The following is a 20,678-nucleotide window of genomic DNA, read 5'->3' on the forward strand; positions in this document are numbered from 1 at the left end:
CGGCATACAAGTGTTAACAATGCATGGAACATAATATCCTGCGTAACAGTCACTCATCAAGAATTTGTGATGCCCAATTTCAATTTTTCAACCTGCACACCATATTTGTGCAAACCATCAAGAAACACAAAGGAGAATCATTAGCAAATGAAACATCAATGAGAAAGTGTTAAAGATCATGGTTAAACAACACTGCTCAAGTAGTTTGCCTCTTCATTCTCTGCCTCATAATTGGTTTGGTTGTAAACCGATGATTTGGGAAAACGTGGCTAATGTCACGATTTGGTTATTGACAAACTTTTACATGATCCATGCACGATAATGGTTGACGATCAGTCTGTAAAACAAATTCTGTCACATCGAGAAACGGCATAAATATGTCAATGCCCCACAAACAGCAAGTCCTTCCTTCTCTATGGTTGAGCGGAGTCTTCTCTCGGTTCATCAGTGTCGTCCTTGCAAAACTCAAAGGGACGAGTTTGTCCTCATATTTCTGCAAAAGAACAGCTCCAATTTCAATGTTGAAAGCATCGGTCCTTTGCATAAATAGCTTCATTGGGTCCACTCGTCTTGAGATGTGTTTTTTTTTGTTTGTTGAAAAGTTGCTTGATGATCCTGTGAGTCTTCTCGTGAGAATACCCCCATACCACCCTTTTTGGCCACATACTAAAATGACACAGTGAAACATATGTTCTTGTGGATCAGGAGGTATGCACACATAATCACCTCCACCATCGACGGTGGAAGGATGTTATGTTTTCACCCCTGTCTGTCTGTTTGTGTGCAGGATATCTCAAAAAGTTACGGACAGATCCAGATGAAATTTGGAGAACAGTTTGGGTGTGTAACAAGGACGAACTGATTAGAATTTGGTAAAGGATCTGGATCTGATAATTTTTCAGTGATTCTTCACCATTGAGAGTTAGGGCTAAACATATATATATATATATATATATATATATATATATATATCATTTTTTCGATAGATATGTATATCACAACATCTCAAAAAGTTGTTGACAGATTTGCATGAAACTTAGTGGGCAGGTTGGGTGTGTAACAAGGCTGAATTGTTTCGATTTTGATGAAGATCCGGATCCGGATCCAGCTACGAGAATTATTTAATTTCTGAAGTGATTCCTCACCATTGAAAGGGCCAAAAACGATATGCAGCATGATATTTCAAAAATGCATTGGGCCCGATATGTTCTCGTGGATCAGGCATTGTGCGCTAGAGGTATGCGCTCTAATGGGTTCGCGCTGTAATCCTCGTTGTATATCCAGTCAGGCCCACGGATAAATCAGTCGTGGGCCATGGTGCCTCTCTGATCCTTTCCACATTGTTGTTGTAAGGGCCTAACATGCCACATTCTCTTTTGTGACCCACATTGCTCACATTATCCATCCTGATCACACACTTGGAAGGTCTGGCTATCAGGGAAGCTGCAGCCATCATGTGGAGTAACTTCCTTATTGTGGAAACACCCTCGCTCCAAGTCTGAATATAGACCAAAATGTCAACAAAATAGCGATCAACATTTGCCATGCCGACCAGCAACCTTCTCATGCTTCGTAATAGCATAGCTCCTGAAATCATCATCCCGAATGGCATCTTCAAAAACTCTTAAGTGCCATCTCGAGTCACAAATGCTGTCTTGTAAACATTTTCCTCAGCTACCAATGTCTGACAATGCCTCTTCCTCAAATCAATATGAGTGGCATACTTATCACCACTGATGCCCTGTAAGAGTTTATTGACCATCACATTGGCGGCGGATCAAATGCAGTGGTATTATTAAGCTTCCAGTGGTCAACACGTGGAATTAGTCCACTTTATTTTTTATGAACTATGCCCACTGGTCATGTGTATGGTGAGTTGGACTGCCAAATTATTATCACTTCCAAAATCTCTTATATGTCCTGTCTAAGAGACTCCCAAACACAACATGGTACTGCATTTGGTTTTCAATGCACAAGCTCATTTTAAATGAGGTTAATGTGTTGAAGGATTAATGTTCCCTGAAAATCACAAGGAATACAGGTTGATAATCATTGATTTGGGACCTCAACTCCATATTTTGTCACAGGTGAGATTCTGATCAAACCTCACATCTTCCACCATTTCATTGGGCTTTCATTTGCCGAGTTTTAACAGTTTGTCAAAATTGACCACATCCTCCATGGTCACTTCAGTCAGCTCCACAACAGTAGTGGTATTGACAGCTGGATACATGTCTTCCACCTAATCATCTTCCTGCTACAGCTTCAGTTCGTCAATATTCCCAATAGGATGTCTGGTCTCTGCTAACACCACAAGAGGAGCAAACTGACCACCCTTCCGTGCCTGGACCCAAATGTCACTGCACAATTCTCTTGCCACACTGGGTCTGGAACATCCAGTGCCTTAGCTCCTGGTACGTTACCAACTATTAAATCACAATTTGCATCTGGCAGGCACTGCACTTTCACTACACCAGTCACACAAGGAGTTTCTACACCAATATTGACAATCGACATCATCTGTCCCGTATTGTCACTCAATAGCACAAATCTGAACTTCCATAGCTACCGATCCAACTTAAACATCTCCTTCCTCATTATGATTCCCCTGCAACCTGTGTTGCTCAAGACCTGTGCACAAAGTGCTCCCAACCTTCCCCTTCATTACTGACAAAAGCCCTCTAGCTCTAGTTAATAGGTTGAACACAGGCATTGCTCACCAGTGGAAGCTTCTTGTCATAAGCAATTAATGGTCCAATCCAATGTGAGATTCTAACTTGGTATCCAACACCTTTAACATCGGGACTTAAAGGAACACTCTAGGCATATTATCTTGTGTCTACATCATAGTAACGGGATAAAGAAATCCTGGAAATCATTTTCTATCACTCTATGAAGTAAATATTTCAAGAAAAGTATGTAGAATTTTGCTTGTAAATGACCGAGTTTTGACCAATCAGTTCGACCCCAAATGTGATGATGGCATCCGTCCTAACCTTCGAACAGCTGACAGAGAAACCAGAGTTATCGAGTGTGGCTTATCCTGTTAGTTTTCGTTTTTGGAGATCAAACTTGTGATGAGTCCAGTACGACCATATTCATTTCAACGCGAGGAAAGTCGTTCACGACTTTATTGATGACAGCTTGCAATCAAGCGATGAAAGCCTGGAGGAAGGTGTGGGTACTGAAAGCACCGACTGTACCTTCGGGCAATGTGTTGTAGTGGCGAGTGAGGTGGAGTGTGTCTGCGGCCATGAACTTCCTGCTGTGATTTCACTGAACCAATTCGATGAAGAAAGTTGTGTGACAGAGAACAGACTGTTCGAGAGATAAGGACGTTCTTGAAAAAGCTCGAGTTGTTTTACATGACGCCATGACTCGTGGACCTCAGGAAGACCCCCCTACTGAACGGCTGAGTCAAATGTATGCCCACTAAATATTTTTGGACCATTTGACTCGAATAAAGATCAATACCAAATGATTTGCCTAACAACTTATGTTACACACAGCATACATGCCGGCCGGTATACATACCACATGCCATCTACTATATAGATCTTTTTTCCTCAAGACTGAACAAATGCATTTAAAAAAATCTGTTCCCTTTCCCAGAGAATCAGATGTTTATTTTCTTCTTGTAAATGCTTACATTGTGGGATATGTGGTGGATAGAAATGATCACATAGTATAACCATATATCCTTAATATAATTCACGGACCGGTGTTTGTGTGTTTGTTGGGCTGCTCCTCCTACAGTTCTGGCCCAATTACAGCCAGACTTGCTACATATGATCAGCGTAACCCCAATTAATGTATAGGGGTGTTTTTATCTTTGCCAGTGGTCTTGGGGGGGGGGAGGGAGTGAGGGGGTAACGCAAATTCTCTCCGTAAATGTGTATCGCGTAGCGCCACCTCTAGGTGGGGGAGGATGTTACAAGTCTTCCAGTCCAGTATTCCAGTCCCCCCCCCCCATTTTCCAGTGCAATGAGATGTTTTGAATTACAAGCAGGATGTATGTTTTTGTTTCATGCACTTAACCTGGGTTATTTATTTTTCCTATACAGCGCATTCATTGGGCTATACACTGCCCAAATAAAGGTATGTGTCAGAAGAACGTGTTGTATGCTTGGAACAAGGTCGCCTGTAGGGCGGGTACTCTGCTGGTACTTACCAATGCCTGATCTTGGTTTACAACTCTTCATGCACTGGACACAAAAAGTGCTCTTTTTTGGACACACTCTACCATCGTGCTCTCAGATGCTTGGAAAAACTAAATATGGCGGGAACAGCATTTTGTTTCAGTAAATTTCTTGGTTTAAGTCCCGACAAATGGTTTAGGTCTCTTCAAAGCAGTTGTGCTTAAAATGCTCTGACCAAAGATGTCTCTTATCAAGTCTCTGAGGAACTCGAGCGACTCTGATTCTGGAACCATTTTTTTCCCCACTGATCTCGCTGTTTAACTGGCAACTAAAAGTAACTAATGTTTTCCGTTTTGTTCCTCGTCCTATCATCCATGTTATTCGAACAGCTAAAGGCAGCCCACTGCGGAAATCGCTTGAATACAATGGATACGAAGTAGTCGACTGATATTTATCGCTAACAAATATGCCAGGCTTCTACAATGCATAGGACGGATGTCATGAGCAAAAGCGGTGCTCGATAATGAGGTGACCCAGCAAGTTTGCATGAACAACCCAAAGGTGCGTTTACATTGATACACTTGTTTTTATAAGTCACATATACTCACAGATGTGGGTTTTGAAACATGGACGGATGAAGCAAAGCCTTTCTAAAAATGCCCGGAGTGTTCCTTAAAGGGTTCACCAGGCTGCCGTCACTAAAAAGCATTGACCACTCACACTAACTTCAGATGACAGTCTCACAAACACCATAGCACAGTCATCCAATGCACAAAGCAGCGCATGGCTCATCCCCTCTCCTCTCACCTGAGTTGACCAGCAGCGTCGCAGTTTGAGTTAGCTTCATCTCCACCTCTTCAAGAACGCTTTTCTTGCCCTCTCCTCTACTTGAGGGCGATCCCCACTGAAGGCTCTTCCAGCCTTCAATATGAGTGGTGAGCTGTTGTGCTGTCTCTGACTCTATCTCTAAAACACACATGTCTCTGAAACACACATGAGGCAAACTCTCACTGCATGTATGTATGGTCCATTAACAGTGCACATAAAGCAACACACTAACTGTCGCTCATCATGAATGTGTGACAGTTTTAAAGTATGACTGTGTGGCAGGATTTCTCTTGTTTTCATTTCCCCTGTCAGCCATACTACAGTAGCATTTTATTTCGTTTATTCATTTTTAGTGTGTCTAATTCAATTATTCCACTGTTTTTGTCCCAATTCCAAATTTGCCAAATTTTACCATGTACACTGTTATGGTTCTAGCTAATTTCTGTCTTCACTGTAAGTTGCATGATTATTATTATAATTATTAATATTATTATTATTATTATTCTTCAGTCGGTGGTAAGACATTCCATAACAAGAAAGAAAGATAGAGCCAAGTCAAAACAGTTAACTCCATGTGCTTCAGCTGCAAAAAGATCCAAGTATCTAACTTTATAGCACTAGAAGCAACGACATTTGGCTGAGAAAAGTAGCTGGCTGCTGTAAACAGCTGCCATCAAATAAAAGTACTTCACAACTGCAAAGCTACTGAAAAATAGCTCACAACATCACTTTATACATGTACATAGGTGCTCCCACTATAAACGAGGTGCTCCCCAACACTATGCCTGGTGTTGGCTTAATGTTTCGGGTGGTGGGCTTTGGATCCAAGGATCCTGAGTTCAAATCCCGCTCAGCTGTTGAATTAATACCAGGTGGGGTTAACTCTGCCTGTCATCCTTCCGAGGTCAGCAAAATGAGTGCCAGCATGCTGGTATACTGTGTCGGAGTGGCGACCCGTCCAGGATTGTGCCGAATAGCCAAGGAGACTGCTTAAGCATCACCAACGCTCTGCACAGAGTATGGTCCCAATCTCCTCCTCCTCCTTCTCCCAACACTGTGTCAGACATACATGAGGCTTTTGTTGTGGTCTTACAGACTTGTTTGAAACACACATGAGATTTTCTTGTAGTCTTATATAACTATGCTTGAGACAGATTGAGAATACATGAGACCTTTCTTTCATTCTTTTGTGCTCTTAATCCTGTGGTTGATACGTACATATCCTCTTCTTGTCTTCTTCAAGAGTTGCACAAGGCCTTCCTTGTTCTCCAACAGCCATGTCTGAGTCATCCATGGGGCATTACTCATGCTCCATTGTATTCTGATATATGTTTGAAATGCACAGAAAGCATTTTTTGTGCTCTTTTGTGCTCCCGACACTTTTGAGATATGCATGAGACCTTCCCTGTCCAATCATCGTTATATTTTTGACAGATATGAGCCTCCTTGTGCCGATTTCATTGAGAGCATCATCCCTCAAGAGGTGCAGAATCTACTGCCCTCTCACTAAAGAAGGGCTCACGTTGGCCTGTATGTCTTATTTCACCCGTAATCTGGTCCTGCAGCACTTGCCCTTGCAGCTGTCAGCCCCTCCTAAACCAACCCATGAAAAGACATTCCTCCAGTAATTCCGTCTTTGTCAATCTTCCAATGCCAAGCCTCCAAATGTCACTTGCACTCTTTTGGGCTGCTTTTCTCCATCCAAAAGAATTGCCTTCCTGGTCTGTTCAATCACATTTTCCCCTCCAGTGCTTACATGAGGCTTTCATTGTGGTCTTGTAGTTTTGAGACATGCATGAGACTTTCCTTATATTCTTGCAGCTGTGTGTTTGAAATGCTTTGAGGGTAAAAGAGAGCACAAGGAAGGCATCGCATATGTTTGAGGCAATGGATCATTTTCCAAGTTTGACCATAACATTCAGTACCCCATTCTATAAAATTATTGCTTTCCCCTTCCGAATCAACTGTTCTGTGCTATTTTTTTTTTTTTTTAAACGACATTATGTTGGAATGCCGGGATGTGATATGATGGGATTAATGCACCACCTGACCTTTTTCCACCCTCGTTTCCTTTATCCTTGTCATGTTATACAACTTCAAATGTGGGAGAAGAGAAATTATCATCGTTTCAAATCACCTGGCTGGTAAATACTCTCAGATCACAATGAAAACAAGGTACCAATGTTGTTCACTCAAAGGGGAGGGGAGAGGAAGGGCAAGGGGTGGAAGAAGGTAGAGGGAGGGGGTGGGGGAGGAGAATGAAGAGAGAGAAGACAAATAAATGAAAAAGTTGGGCAAGGGTAAAGTCATTTCATTGACCTTTGCCTTTGAGTATCAGTTCCTTAAGCTGACAGATGTGATGATTCTGCTCCACAGTTTTTCATGCAGCGTAGAATGTGAATTACCTTCCAGCTCAGTACAGTATCCCTGTAGCTTGCCATGGAGCAAATTCTGCCTTAGTCAGCGATGGTATAATTAAACTGGCTGACGGAGGTTAAAACATTGATTGCTATCGCCCATACAATCCATCTTGCACCAAGTGAAATGCCAAACGAATATGGCAGCATCTCGCCTCTGTGCAGTACAGTAGAATACTGTTTGCCTTATTTTGAATCATCCTCTCTGAATATATATATATATATATATATATATATATATATATATATATATATATATATATTTATATATATATATATATAACAAAGACATAGATATAGATATAAATATAGATAAAGATATGGAATGAATGTGAGCATAAGGCAGCAAATTGGCACCCCATGTCTTATCTTCCTTTCTTTACAGACAAACTAAGAGCCTGTCCTTACAGATGGGAGAAAGAGGAAGCAGGACCTGGAGTAAATGTTTACTATAGTGCCATTGTAAAACACAAACAAAGTCTTCCCTCTCAGGGATAGTGTGGGGGGTAATTGGTTAGGGTTTAAAAGATAAGGTAAGATATGGGATGGATTGGGTTTAGGGAGAGATAAAAGAACCAGATTAATAGAACATGTTGGGGATGATTTCACAGTGTGAGATGGTATTTGTAGTAATGCCTTTTTTACAGTACCATCATGTGCAATCCAGGCTGGGAAAACATCCAAAATAAATTAATGACATGAAAGTCTCAATCACAATGTACTATGAAGTGAACAAGCCCCAGAAAGGAAGGACTTTTTTAACTTACTGTCATATCCAGGTCAATTAACCCCAATGCTGGACGGATGAGCCGAACTGGCTTTTTGCTCCCTCAGACGACATTCCAAGTGAATGGTGGGTTGACACACGCGAGAACTGTGAGACAGGAGAACCTTAATTCTTGTAAAACTGATGGGTCATACAACAGAAAATTTATTCCCAGATTTAGTAAGGTTGCTCAGCCTCTTCATGAGCTCACTCACAGAGAATCTGGAAAGCTGGAAGCAGGGAAAATTGGAAATTTGGGAGAATGACTTGGGGTGGTGTGATGAGGGTGGTGGGGGGGGGAACAGGGATGTCAGGGTGGTTAACAAGGGTAGAAAGGATCATGGTTTTGGATCGGGGACACTCTGTTATGTTGGTGAACAGCTCTTTTGAAGACTTGGAGGAAGGAGTAAGATTGAATACAACGTGGAAGTTGATTCTACAGGTGGGAAAAAGAGGAACAAATGAGTGGAGATGAGCAGTGATTCTGGATTTTAGGAATTTCACCAAAAGGGGGTTGATGGTAGACCATGTTTGCCCTGTAGAAACCTGGGAGGACAAAGCATGGAAAGAGCAGAGGGCGATTTTGTCAAGATGCAGAAACCTTGTGATTTTGTCAAGATCTCATGGATGAAGGATGTCCCTGCAGAGGATGGAGTCATCAGCAAATAGGTAAAGGGGATTTTTCAGAGAGTCAGAGAGATCCTTTATGAAGATCAGGAATAGAACTGGGCCCAGAACACTGCCTTGGGGTACTTCCGCTTTGAAAGAGAGAGGAGATGAAAGGATTCCTGACCTGATCCTCAATCTATGCAAAATACTGGGGATTACCAAACTAAACACTCCAACCTCCAGTGTGATGGCAGTTGAGAGGTTCAACCGCATGCTGAAGATACTGTTTCTGAAACATGCACCTCATTTTAGGAACCAGTGGGACATGTACCTATTGGGAGTCCAATGGTCTTATTGAAACACTCCCCATATTTCAACTGGAGAAAATCCCTTGTTTTTACTGTTCGGCATTGACCGTCCTTCCCCCATGGAGGTATCGTACTTGCCTATGTCAGACACTAGCCCTATTGAAGTCAAGGACTATCTTGACAAGCTTTTGCTCTCCCTGTCCTCTGCCAGACAGCTTGCAGTGGAGAGCATCCAGAAGGCTCAAACCAAGTACAAGGGACATTTTACAATTGAGCAACAAACAAGCTTGACTACAGGCTGGGGTGTTAGGTTTTGGTTTGATTCTCACAAGAAGAATCTTGACGACAGGAAACTGAGACCCACACATCGGAGTTGTGAAAGTGTACTCCCATCAGCATGGGGAGATGCGTGAGCACCAGTCACGAGTTTGTGCATGCCCCATACATTTTCCCACTGGCTACTTGATACGGCAGCAAGAGAAAGGGGCTAGGCTGTCCACTCAATCGGATCGGTCAGCTGTTAAACTCAGAATCTTCCAATGAGAAAACTGAGACTGAACATGAGTGGGACAAGAGTGACTGGAGAACAGGGTCAACTGTCATGGAATTAGGGTGAAACCCAGACTCGACTCACCAAGGATGGAGTAGCAGACATCCGAATGAGGAGTGAAGATCAGACAAGATAAAGTAATCACTACTCCTTGAGAGGGGAAGCCAAGTGGGTGAAATGTTTTGACATGTGAAGATGCTTAAGGGTGAGCTTTCTGGGAAGGGACAGGGGTGATGTCATGGATGGGTGATGTTATGTTATGTAATAGATGCATTAGAATATGAGATAGACAAGAAAAACTCACTCAGAGACAAGAGGGGAGGAGCAATGGGGTTATCGGAGGAAGAAGGGGGAGAATCCCAAAAGCGAACCTTGGAGCTTGCTTGGACTTGTCTTGTATTTTGCCATGTATGATCCCTATTATTCCCCTCGCCAATTTTTAATTTTTTTTAATTACCCTCACCGAAGGATTTGGAGAGGGAATTGCATTTGGGTCCGTTTGTTACTTACGAAATCGAAACATTTCGTAAGTATATTGATGACTTCTGTCCTCTTTTTGTATGTTTGTTTGTTTGTGTGTTTGTGTGTTTGTGTGTTTGTGTGTTTGTTTGTAGGCACGATAACTCGAGAACGGAAGAACCTACCAATGTCAAATTACACCATCTGATTCAGGAGGGTCATGGCTAGTGCTGATTAGATTTTGGTAAAAATCGGTCAAAGGTCAAGGTCACAGTGAGGTCAAACATTCGATTTTTGATGGTTTGGTACAGAATCATCGTAGAAACTTTTGGTTTGCGTCGCTACCTTCTCGAGAGACAGCTTTTATTAGACAAGGTCAGAGGTCAAGTTGACGATTTCGTAAGTACCAGTCTATGACTGCTTGTTTGTTTGTCTGTCTGTTTGTTTGTCCACACAGAACTTTAGTGTTTTTCTCTGCATCTGCATGTCGGATTGGGACAAAATTTTCACCATTGGTGCAACTACTCATAGAGAATGTTTTAATGATAATTATGACATCATACATCACGTGGTGTGTCAGCCATATTGGAAGAATGGAAAAACTTTGGACCTCTGTATCTCTGAAACTGCATCAAGGAAAAAACAGGCAGTCATAGACTGGTACTTACGAAATCGTCAACTTGACCTCTGACCTTGTCTAATAAAAGCTGTCTCTAGAGAAAGTATCAAAGCAAACTAGAAGTTTCTATGATGATTCTGTTCCAAACCATCAAAAATCGAATGTTTGACCTCACTGTGACCTTGACCTTTGACCGATTTTGACCAAATCCAATCAGCGCTAGCCGTCACGCTCCTGAATCATGTGGTGTAATTTGACCTTGGTTGCTTCTTCCATTCTCGAGTAATCTGTACCACACCATCAAAAATCGAATGTTTGACCTCACTGTGACCTTGACCTTTGACCGATTTTGACCAAAATCTAATCAGCACTCGCCATCACCCTCCTAAATCACGTGGTGTAATTTGATATTGGTAGCTTCTTCCGTTCTCGAGTTATTGTGCCGACAAAAAAACACACACACAAACAAACAAACAGAGGACGGAAGTCATCAATAAAGATTTCGTAAGTAAAAATTAAACTTGGCACATAGCAAGTACTCCTCATGGGGAATGAGTGATTTTTATGACGCCATAATTGCATATGTAGAACGCCACATCCAATCAGTATGAAAATTTTTGAGGGTCATCTAGGGATAAAATGGTGCACAGAAAAAATAATCATGACGTCATCAGTCACTTGATTTGGTAGCCATATATATATATATATATATATATATATATATATATATATATATATATATATATATATATATATATATATATTGTATTTACAAACCTTAAAAAATCTTCTCTGAATTGGCTGAACATATGGAGGGAAACTTTACAAGTATGACCACCTGTCCATGAGAAACAAAAGGTTCACACATGATTTGGCAGCCATATTGGATTTACCCTAAACCCTATAAGTAAATACAGCACTCAAAAGAAGTCTTGGTGAGGGTTTGCAATCTCTGATTGCTCTTTTTTTGTAATGGCTTGTAATACCCCTTTACTTCACACTGTGAGCGGCACTATTCGATTGTGTCCAGCGGTTTAGAATGCATAGAAGACAAAGGAACACACATTTTTGATTTTTATGTGCCATACACTTTATTGAGCATTGGTTCTGCCCAAGCAGCTTCCTGACGAGGGTTATACTGGATGATTTGCCATTGTTTTCCCAGCGTAAACAAACAAATACTTGTTGAATTATATATAGTATGATTACATATGTAAGATATATATATATATATATATATATATATATATATATATATATATATATATATGTAAGATATATATATATATATATATATATATATATATATATATATATATATATGTAAGATATATATATATATATATATATATATATATATATATATGTAAGATATATATATATATAAAGAACCCATCCTTAGACTGTGTAATTCCCCCAGAATTGATGTATTATATTCCCATATGGCATATGCTATCATCTTCCTGCAGTAAATGTGGTCTTTGCTTCAAAATGCCTTGATGGTGTTGTGGTCATAGGGTTTCTTGTGTCAGGCAATACGCAAGAGCTGAAACAAAATGTATTCCACATTTACCAAAAGTTGGATCAGTCTGTCATGCAGAATATCATTGATTCTCAATGTATCACTGGTTCAAGCACTGTGTGATAATACCAAAGGACATTCTACCATATACTTAACTTGATATCATATCACAGATGGTTAAAATAAATTTTGTTTACAATCAGGAGTGTTTTTATTAGTCTGTCAGGACACTGTATGTTCAAAAAAAGTGCTGAAAAGTGGGACGCTGCACTCTAATTGTGTCAGCTTAAAATATCGTTTTCTATTGCAATCAATTTGTTGACAAAAATTTTAAGAATATGAGACCTCATTATTCTACAAATGCACCTTCAATACACACATGCTCATCTGGACTCTGTCAGGCATTATATGCAAGAAAGGAAAACATTTTTTGAAACTTAATGATAATTATGTATGAAAATTGAATAACCTTGACTGAAATTAAATGAAAAACCTTTATTACTGTGTTCTTTCGTGATTGTCTAAGATTCTTGCTTTAGTTCCACACTCAGCCTGATGTTTATTGTGCTGGAAGATTTGTCTTGTTTGATTGCATTTTGATTTTACTGCATTGTGAACATTTGTATCCATCAGAAGCCTTGGCCGAGTATCGATTATTCTGTGATTATTTTTCGATGCCTATTCTGAATCCCACTGCTCCTCCCTTCCAGACCCTCAAACCACTCTGCAAGACTAGTTCCCTGAGAGCTCACAAAAAATGATGAATGTCATCTTTTGGAGCAACTTGTCATATGACAGATCCTATTGAAATATTCTGTATTTTATTAGATTTATTTTTAAATTTTCAGTTTGACTCTGACATTTAGTACTTGCTTAATCTAGCAAGATTAAGCATCCAGAACTCACGAGTTTAAAAGGTAATTTTCCCAACCCCATCTTAGATATGATGAAAGAATCATTTGCCATTCCAAAGACCATCTCCACTGGACCACCAAGGTAATTTATGTGAAAGTAGAGTCTGCTGCAGGAAGAATCCATCAAGAAATGGATTCTGCCACAATTCTAACACCATTGTCAAAATTTAAAACATTCATCTGTGAAACTGTAGGTATTGTGTAAGGTCATTGTTTTGGGGTGTACCCTGTATGTATATTAGTGTATATATATATATATATATATATATATATATATATATATATATATATATATATATATATATATATAAAATTGGGGGGGGGGGCATAGGTCTCTGGCCACTGGAGATTGGGGAAGTGTTTGGCATCCTCCACATGTTTCGAATTACCTGCCGATCACATCAAGTGCCTTCTGATTGAATGGTTTGCGTTGGCGGGAGCAATTGTGTGGGTGGCAGACGGATGGTTGTTCTTTACTGATAATGCGATTTTACCATGTGAGATGTAATCTGTGGCTACACTCACCAAAACAGTCAGAAAATGCGTCTGATGTTTAAACGACGAATGTGGTCATCATTGATTAGATATTCATTGCAATGCCAACCTAATGAGGGCAAATATGCCTGAAATTCAGGTAGATGGCTGCGCTCAATTGAGATCACGCACGTACGCACACACATGTGAGTGAGTCAGTGGTTGGAAATATAGATTGTATGTTTGTGTGTGTGTGTATATATATATATATATATATATATATATATATATATATATATATATATATATATATATATATATATATATATATATATATATATATATATATATATATATATATATATATATATATATATGGAGGGTGAGGGGTCTACACCCTCTCATGATGGAAAGTCCGTTTTTTGTGCCTACCTGTTATTCTCTGGTATTTTGTCCACTGTTATTCTCTGGTAAAAATCTTGTCCAACCAAATCATTCCACACGGATGAAGAATCTCCAGCAAAGAATCTATACTATAATGGAGCTAATACCAACAATGCGAGACCAACACCAAAGCATCCTACAACTTCAAGGAGAGCTCACCCCTTCCTCGCTCCCCCCTCCCTCCTTTCTCACTCTTCTCCTTCCTTTCACTTTTTCTCCTCCCTCCCCTCCCCTCCCCCCTTCATAATTCCTTCAGCGAAGCAATGGGTTGTATTTGCTTGCATATCTAATATATAAAGCTCATTCTACCCACTGACTCACTGACTGACATTAAAGATCGGTACCTTCCCGATGAAATAGAAAGCTGAAATTTTGCGTGCCAATGCACATCGAAGCCCATACACCGGGAAAAATTACAGAACCATTGGAAAGTGTCCGTAAATGAAAATATCAATAAATGAAAAAAAAATGAAAAATCATGCAGTTGAGCGACCTGGATTCCAAATGGTTGCTGCAAACGGTTGGCAATCTCCAAACTTCGAGGAGTTCTGTGGCGTTCATGGTCACACATCTGATCAGCATGTCGACTTGTGTACCTGCAGCACTGCACAAGATGCAGAAGACTATGGGACTTCGTTAATTGGCTTCATGTCCATTCTCCCTTCTCATACCAGGAGCGTGATGCCCTGTCTCCATCTCTAATGGGGTTGTAGTATTTCGATAAGGCAGTGAATGTGGATGAAATCTATGCAGTCGGTAAACCAACAGCAGAAGTGATGACAGGTGACAACTATGCTGACTTCAAGTTGAAGTGTAAAGACAGAGTTTACCTCTACTGGCAGTGCAAAACATCAAGTATTGGGCCGCGGACAGGAAGTGGAGGTCAAACACCACTCTCCTCTTCATGCATGTGATGTTTGTAATCAAGCACAAAATGGAAATGTAGGAGAGGAGTACCTGCGCTTTGAGTTCGGGAGGCAGCCTCCATCCCTATTTGACAAAGGGATCATGCACATGAACACCAAAAGTGTCCTTGCAAACATCTTGAAATCAAAGGTGAATGTTCATTCAGAAATTCCACAGAATGCCCGATTCGTCCATGGTTGAGGCCATCTTTTGCAGAGCGTGTGCTGGCTCAGTGGTGCACATATGACCAGGTGTGTGACACCGACGTGGCACATGTCCTCAAAAATTAAGGCCTTCAATCCATGATCATTTTTTATGGATATGGTTACACAATTTCTCCCGGAGCAGCAGAGCAGCGTTGCCGAGCAACCCAGAATGCCTCGACAGAAATCATCTTTGAGTTTAGTATGATGACGACAACCTCTCAAAAAGCTTTCTTGTTTAAATGCCAAGAACAAAGAAACTCCTCGCTAAACTCATTACCAAGTTTGAGAGCACTGATGTGGTGTGCAAGTGGAGCATTGCAGATGCTGATTACCTTAGTGCTCAAACTACAATGACAACTGCAGAAGATGATCAAACCAGACCTGTTGTGGTTGTAGCCACTGACAATGATTTGTTGGTCATGCTTACTGCGCAGGTCACAGCTAATATGGACCTGCATATGCTTTTCGGATTTAACCCAATATCTGTCTACAGCATTCAGGAAATGCAGTAATCTATCAATTCCATAATGAAAGCCCATCTCATGTTCATAAATGCCATTACTGGTTGCAACATGATTTAAGCCTGATACAGCAGATGGAAAAAATAAGGTATTGACCATTTTTGATTGTGTAGAGGAGGACTGGGACGAGGGGGGGGAGGGGAGGTCCTGAATTCATTTTCTGAGCCGGGCTCGACTCACGATGAAGTTGCATGCGTAGGTGAGCTCCATCTCCAAAAGTTGTATGGAGCAGTTTGGTGTACCTCCGAGAAAAGCACCGTTGCATATGGCACATGAAGCAAATCGGCAGAGACTGTCTCTTCAGACGGGTTCCAACTAGAAAACTTGCTCCTAACTTTAGTGGCTGTAAAGTACCACTCCTACAAAGCATTCTTAATAGTGCAGCAATGGCCGGACAACAAGATGTCTCCCACTGAGTGGGGACGGCAATTCAGAGATGGGATGCTATTTCCAATGCACATGAACCGACAATGGTACCCGATAGTGTACCACACATGGTTAATGTGGGTTCAAGGGAGGTTGCAGGATGAAATGAAGTTGCCGCTAGGCTGGGCTATTCTGCACTCCCATATGCCCTTCATGTATTCGGCAGACATGCATAAATGCCTGTCCCATTGATGATTTTGAAAACGATTTTGCTGATCTATGGTCTCAGTATATTACAACTTCCAGTGGTGTTTGTATGTTATGCCTTGCACTTTCTGTGTCTGGCATAATTGAAGATATTTTGTTTGATTTTCAAATTATACTGCAAATATTTGAATTTAAATTTCAAATTGAAATTCTGAAAGTTCCTTTGAATTCCTCTAACCCACAAAATGGGTGTAGACCCCAAAATCATCTTCCAGTGACATGTAATTTAATGTTTTCCTGATATTCGCAAATTGCAACAGCGGCCATCCTGGATCCTGAGTTTTCCTCAAGAGAGATTTTTGGGGACTTTGCTCCATGGTGTTAGATGGACATCAAAACAACTTTCCTGAAGAAAAAAAAAATAAGTTTTCAACATTTTTTTAAATTCTCAGTTTAAACTAATGCTCTTGTGCTATCAAGGATGTCAGGATTCCTCCAGATTTATTTCATTTTGGTGTTAAACAGCAGTAATGACTGTTTAAAAATGTAATCATACCCTGTTTGTGGTTTATAATATTTTTACTTCTGGTAGGCTTGCCCCACAAAACACCACGATAAGCTATTTATACACGTTAACATGCCATTTGTCCAAGGAGAAAAAACAAAACCCATGGGGAGAGGGGATATTATTAGCATTAATATTATTTTATAATAACATTAATATTATGCTATTATCATGAGTGTTGTTATAACTTTTGTTATGATAACCGGCCTTGAAAAAATGCCACAAAAAGTTACCTTAACTCGGATGGATTTTGAGTTACCTTAACTTGCTCAACACGAATTTCGCTCAAGGCAGGAAACCCCCTTGTGGAAAGGAAGAAATGAAGTACCTACAACAATGAAGTTCTGGCTGTGTTGGGATTTTGTAAGGGGAGAAATGAAGTCGCAGCAACCTTCATTGTGCGACGTTTAGTCCTCCTGTCAAGTTTGTTTGAGATTGGATAAGTACCGACCGAACATATCACGGTCAAAAAAACAGACTAAAACACAGACACCACATTACATATTTTAGGATGATAACAACACCGTTGTGAGGAGCATTCGACATCTTTACCCTCACCGAAGGAGAGGGTATTGCATTTGGGTCCGTTTGTTTGTTTATTTGTCTGTTTGTTTGTCCACACAGAACTTTCGTGTTTTTCTCCACAAGCACTTTTCGGATTGAGACGAAATTTTCACCATTGGTGCGACTGCCCATGTTGAATGTGTCAATGATAATTTTGCATCATAGGTCACGTGGTGTGGCAGACATATTGGAAAAACGTAAAAATTTGGACCTCTTATCTCTGAAACAGCACCAAGGAAGAAATTGAAACTTGGCATATAGCAGCAAGTACTCCATCCATCCACTGGGACCAAACTTTGCAGAGCGTTGGTGCTGCTGAAGCAGTCTCCTTGGCTATTGGGTACAAACCTGGACAGGTCACCCCTCGGACACAGGATACCAGCAAGCTGGCACTCATTTTGCCGACCTAAGAAGGATGAGGGGCAGAGTCAACCCCACCTGGTATTAATTCAACAGGAAGGTTGGGATTTGAACTCAGGATGCTAGGATCTCAAGCCCAACACACTAACCATTAAGCCAAAACCAAGCTTGCATGGGGAATGAGGGTAATTTTTTTAATTCTGTCATAGGTACCTTCGTTATGAAATCATCATTGTATATGTAGAACGCTACATCCAATCAGTATAAAATTTTGGAGGGTCATGAAGGGATAAAACAGTGCACAATTTTTTTTTGATGAAATCATCGGTCCCATGACTCGGCAGCCATATTGTTTTGTTTTTTTAACTTTCAAAAATCTTTTATGTAATTGCTGAACAGATAGAGGCAAAATTTAAATGTATGACGACCTATCCATGAGGAACAAAAGACTCACACATATGACGTCATAGGACATGTGGTTTGGCAGCCATATTGGATTTACCCTAAAACATAAAAATCTTCTTCTCCAGAACAGCTGGACAGATTGAGGGCAAACTTCATCTAAGTGTTCCCCAAGGCATGCGTGTACAAGGTTGTTAAGGAATAATTGAAAAGTCAAATGGCTTGGCAGCCATATTGGATTTAAGGAAAATATGAAATAATGTGAAAATAAGGAAATATGAAAATTCTCTGGAACTGTGAAATCATTTGACGTGAAACTCCACAATTATGATCCAGTATTGACGGGGAATACATAGTTTAAATTTCAACTTGATTGGACACATGGTCTGGCAGCCAGAATTTTTAACCTCTGCCATCTACTGTTTTCACCCCTGTCTGTTTGTTTGTTTGTTTGTGAACAGTATTACGGAAAAACTCCTGGACGGATTTTGACGAAACTTGGTGGGGGGATAAGGTATGGTCCAAGGATCATGCCATTAGACTTTGGACTTGGTCTAAAGTCCAATATGGCCGCTATGGCGGCCATTTTGAAAAAATATTTGATTTTTTGTTTTTGCATTTCTACATGTTTTAAGTGATTTCCAAGCAAAAAATAAATAAATTTGTTCGAGAAAAAAATAAATTGCACCTTTTTTTTCAAAAAAATTTCGATTTTATTATTTTGGCATTTCTACATGCACGTCGATCTCGTTTAGTTTATTCAATCGTGGTTCAGTAGAGTCTGATCCGTTTTGACCGACAATGAATAGGATATCAGGTTCACTTAAGTGACCCAGCAGTATTGGCAGCAGAGGTTTTGCACTCTACCGAGTGCTCCCCCTCTAGTAACCTTCGCAAACTTTGTTGCGAAGGTTATGTTTTGATCGCTGTGTATTTATTTATTTATTTGTGAATATGTGTGATTGTTTGTTATTCGCATAACTCCAAGAGTATTGAACTGAATCGCAGCAAATTTGGTGGGATGATTGGTTATTATCCGAGGACCATTTGATTAGATTTTGGGAGCGATCGGGTCAAAGGTCAAGGTCATGAAAAGGTCAAAATCGTCTTTTTACCATAGCGCGGTCAATTTGTATCCAATTTGCATGCAACTAATGCCAAAATGTTCAGAATTCAATGCCCCATCTTGTGATATGTGACATGACACAATGAAGTAATAACCCTTATTAGCGGTTGGGAGTCAAAGGTCAGGGGGGTCACGACATTGCAAAATGTGCGGTTTTAGTCATAACACGGTCAATTCTAATCCGATTTGCATGAAACCAACACCAAAATGTTGACTGTTCTGTTCCCCACACTCCAATACCAATTACAAAATTAAGAGTACAAAGGTCAAGGTCGAGGTCATGAAAAGGTAAAAATCGTCATTTTGCCATAGTGCAGTCAATTTTTATCCAATTTGCATGCAACCAATGCCAAAATGTTGTGAATTCAATGCCCAATCTTGTGATGTACGAAATGACACAATAACGTCATTACCTTTTTTAGCGGTTTGGGTCAAAGGTGAGGGGGGTCAACGACCTTTATTATCATAACACGGTCAATTCTTGTACAATTTGCATGTAAGTAGATTCAAAATGTTTAGAATTGAATTCCCTATCCTGTGATGTGTAATATCTGATTTCTTATAATGTGACCAGTTGTCATCAGATTGACTTGACACCGACACCTAAAAAGGTCAGGGAGTTCATACAGAAATTGAACAATGTACGTGAATCAGTGTCAAACAGCAGGTAAGTTAATGTTTTTAAGTCATCATAACACATATGAGATGGCAGATGTGGTATGGGATTAAATACCCTCACAATCAATGATTTCTGGGGGGGGGGGCAAAATGTAGCGTTGGCGAAGGTATGTGCTCTACTGAGTGCCCGTTCTAGTTTTAACCTCCGCCATTTTCGAAGATCGATGGAGGTTACTGTTTTCACCCCTTTCTGTTTGTTTGTTTGTTTGTTTGTTTGTTTGTTTGTTTGTGAACAGTATTACGGAAAATGTCCTGGACGGATTTCGACGAAACTTGGTGGGGGGGGGGGTTAGGTATGGTCCAAGGATCATGCCATTAAATTTTGGACTTGGTCCCCCCCCCCCAAAAAAAAATTGTTAGAGAAAATTTTTATTTTTTTGCATTTCTACATGTTTTAAGTGATTTCCACCATTTCTACATGTTTTAAGTGATTTCCAACCCACCCCCCCAAATTTTTTTTACCCCCCCCAAAAAAATAGAGAATTTTTTTTTGCATTTCTACATGTTTTAAGTGATTTCCAACCCCCCCAAAAAAAATTTTTTTTTACCCCCCCCAAAAAAAAATTGTTAGAGAAATTTTTTTTTTGCATTTCTACATGTTTTAAGTGATTTCCAACCCCCCCCCAAAAAAAATAGAGAAAAAAAATTTTGCAACTTTTTTTTCAACAAAATTTCCATTTTTTTTTTTTTTTGCATTTTTACATGTTCTAAGTGATTTCCACCTCTAC

General features: G+C 40.1%; 1 long non-coding RNA gene across 1 annotated transcript in view; it reads right to left on the reverse strand.

Moving 5' to 3' along the window:
* The window catches only part of LOC147017045 (uncharacterized), a 75,279-nt gene that overhangs the window by 12,729 nt on the left and 41,872 nt on the right, over nt 1–20,678 (reverse strand). Inside the window, exon 3 of the long non-coding RNA XR_015049313.1 lies at nt 4,947–5,122. This is a non-coding gene — a long non-coding RNA (uncharacterized LOC147017045). The remainder of the gene's footprint in view (nt 1–4,946; nt 5,123–20,678) is intronic.

This window comes from Eptatretus burgeri, chromosome 11 (assembly GCF_056783735.1).
Source record: "Eptatretus burgeri isolate ZD-2024b chromosome 11, Ebu_testis_v1, whole genome shotgun sequence".
NCBI lineage: Eukaryota > Metazoa > Chordata > Myxini > Myxiniformes > Myxinidae > Eptatretus > Eptatretus burgeri.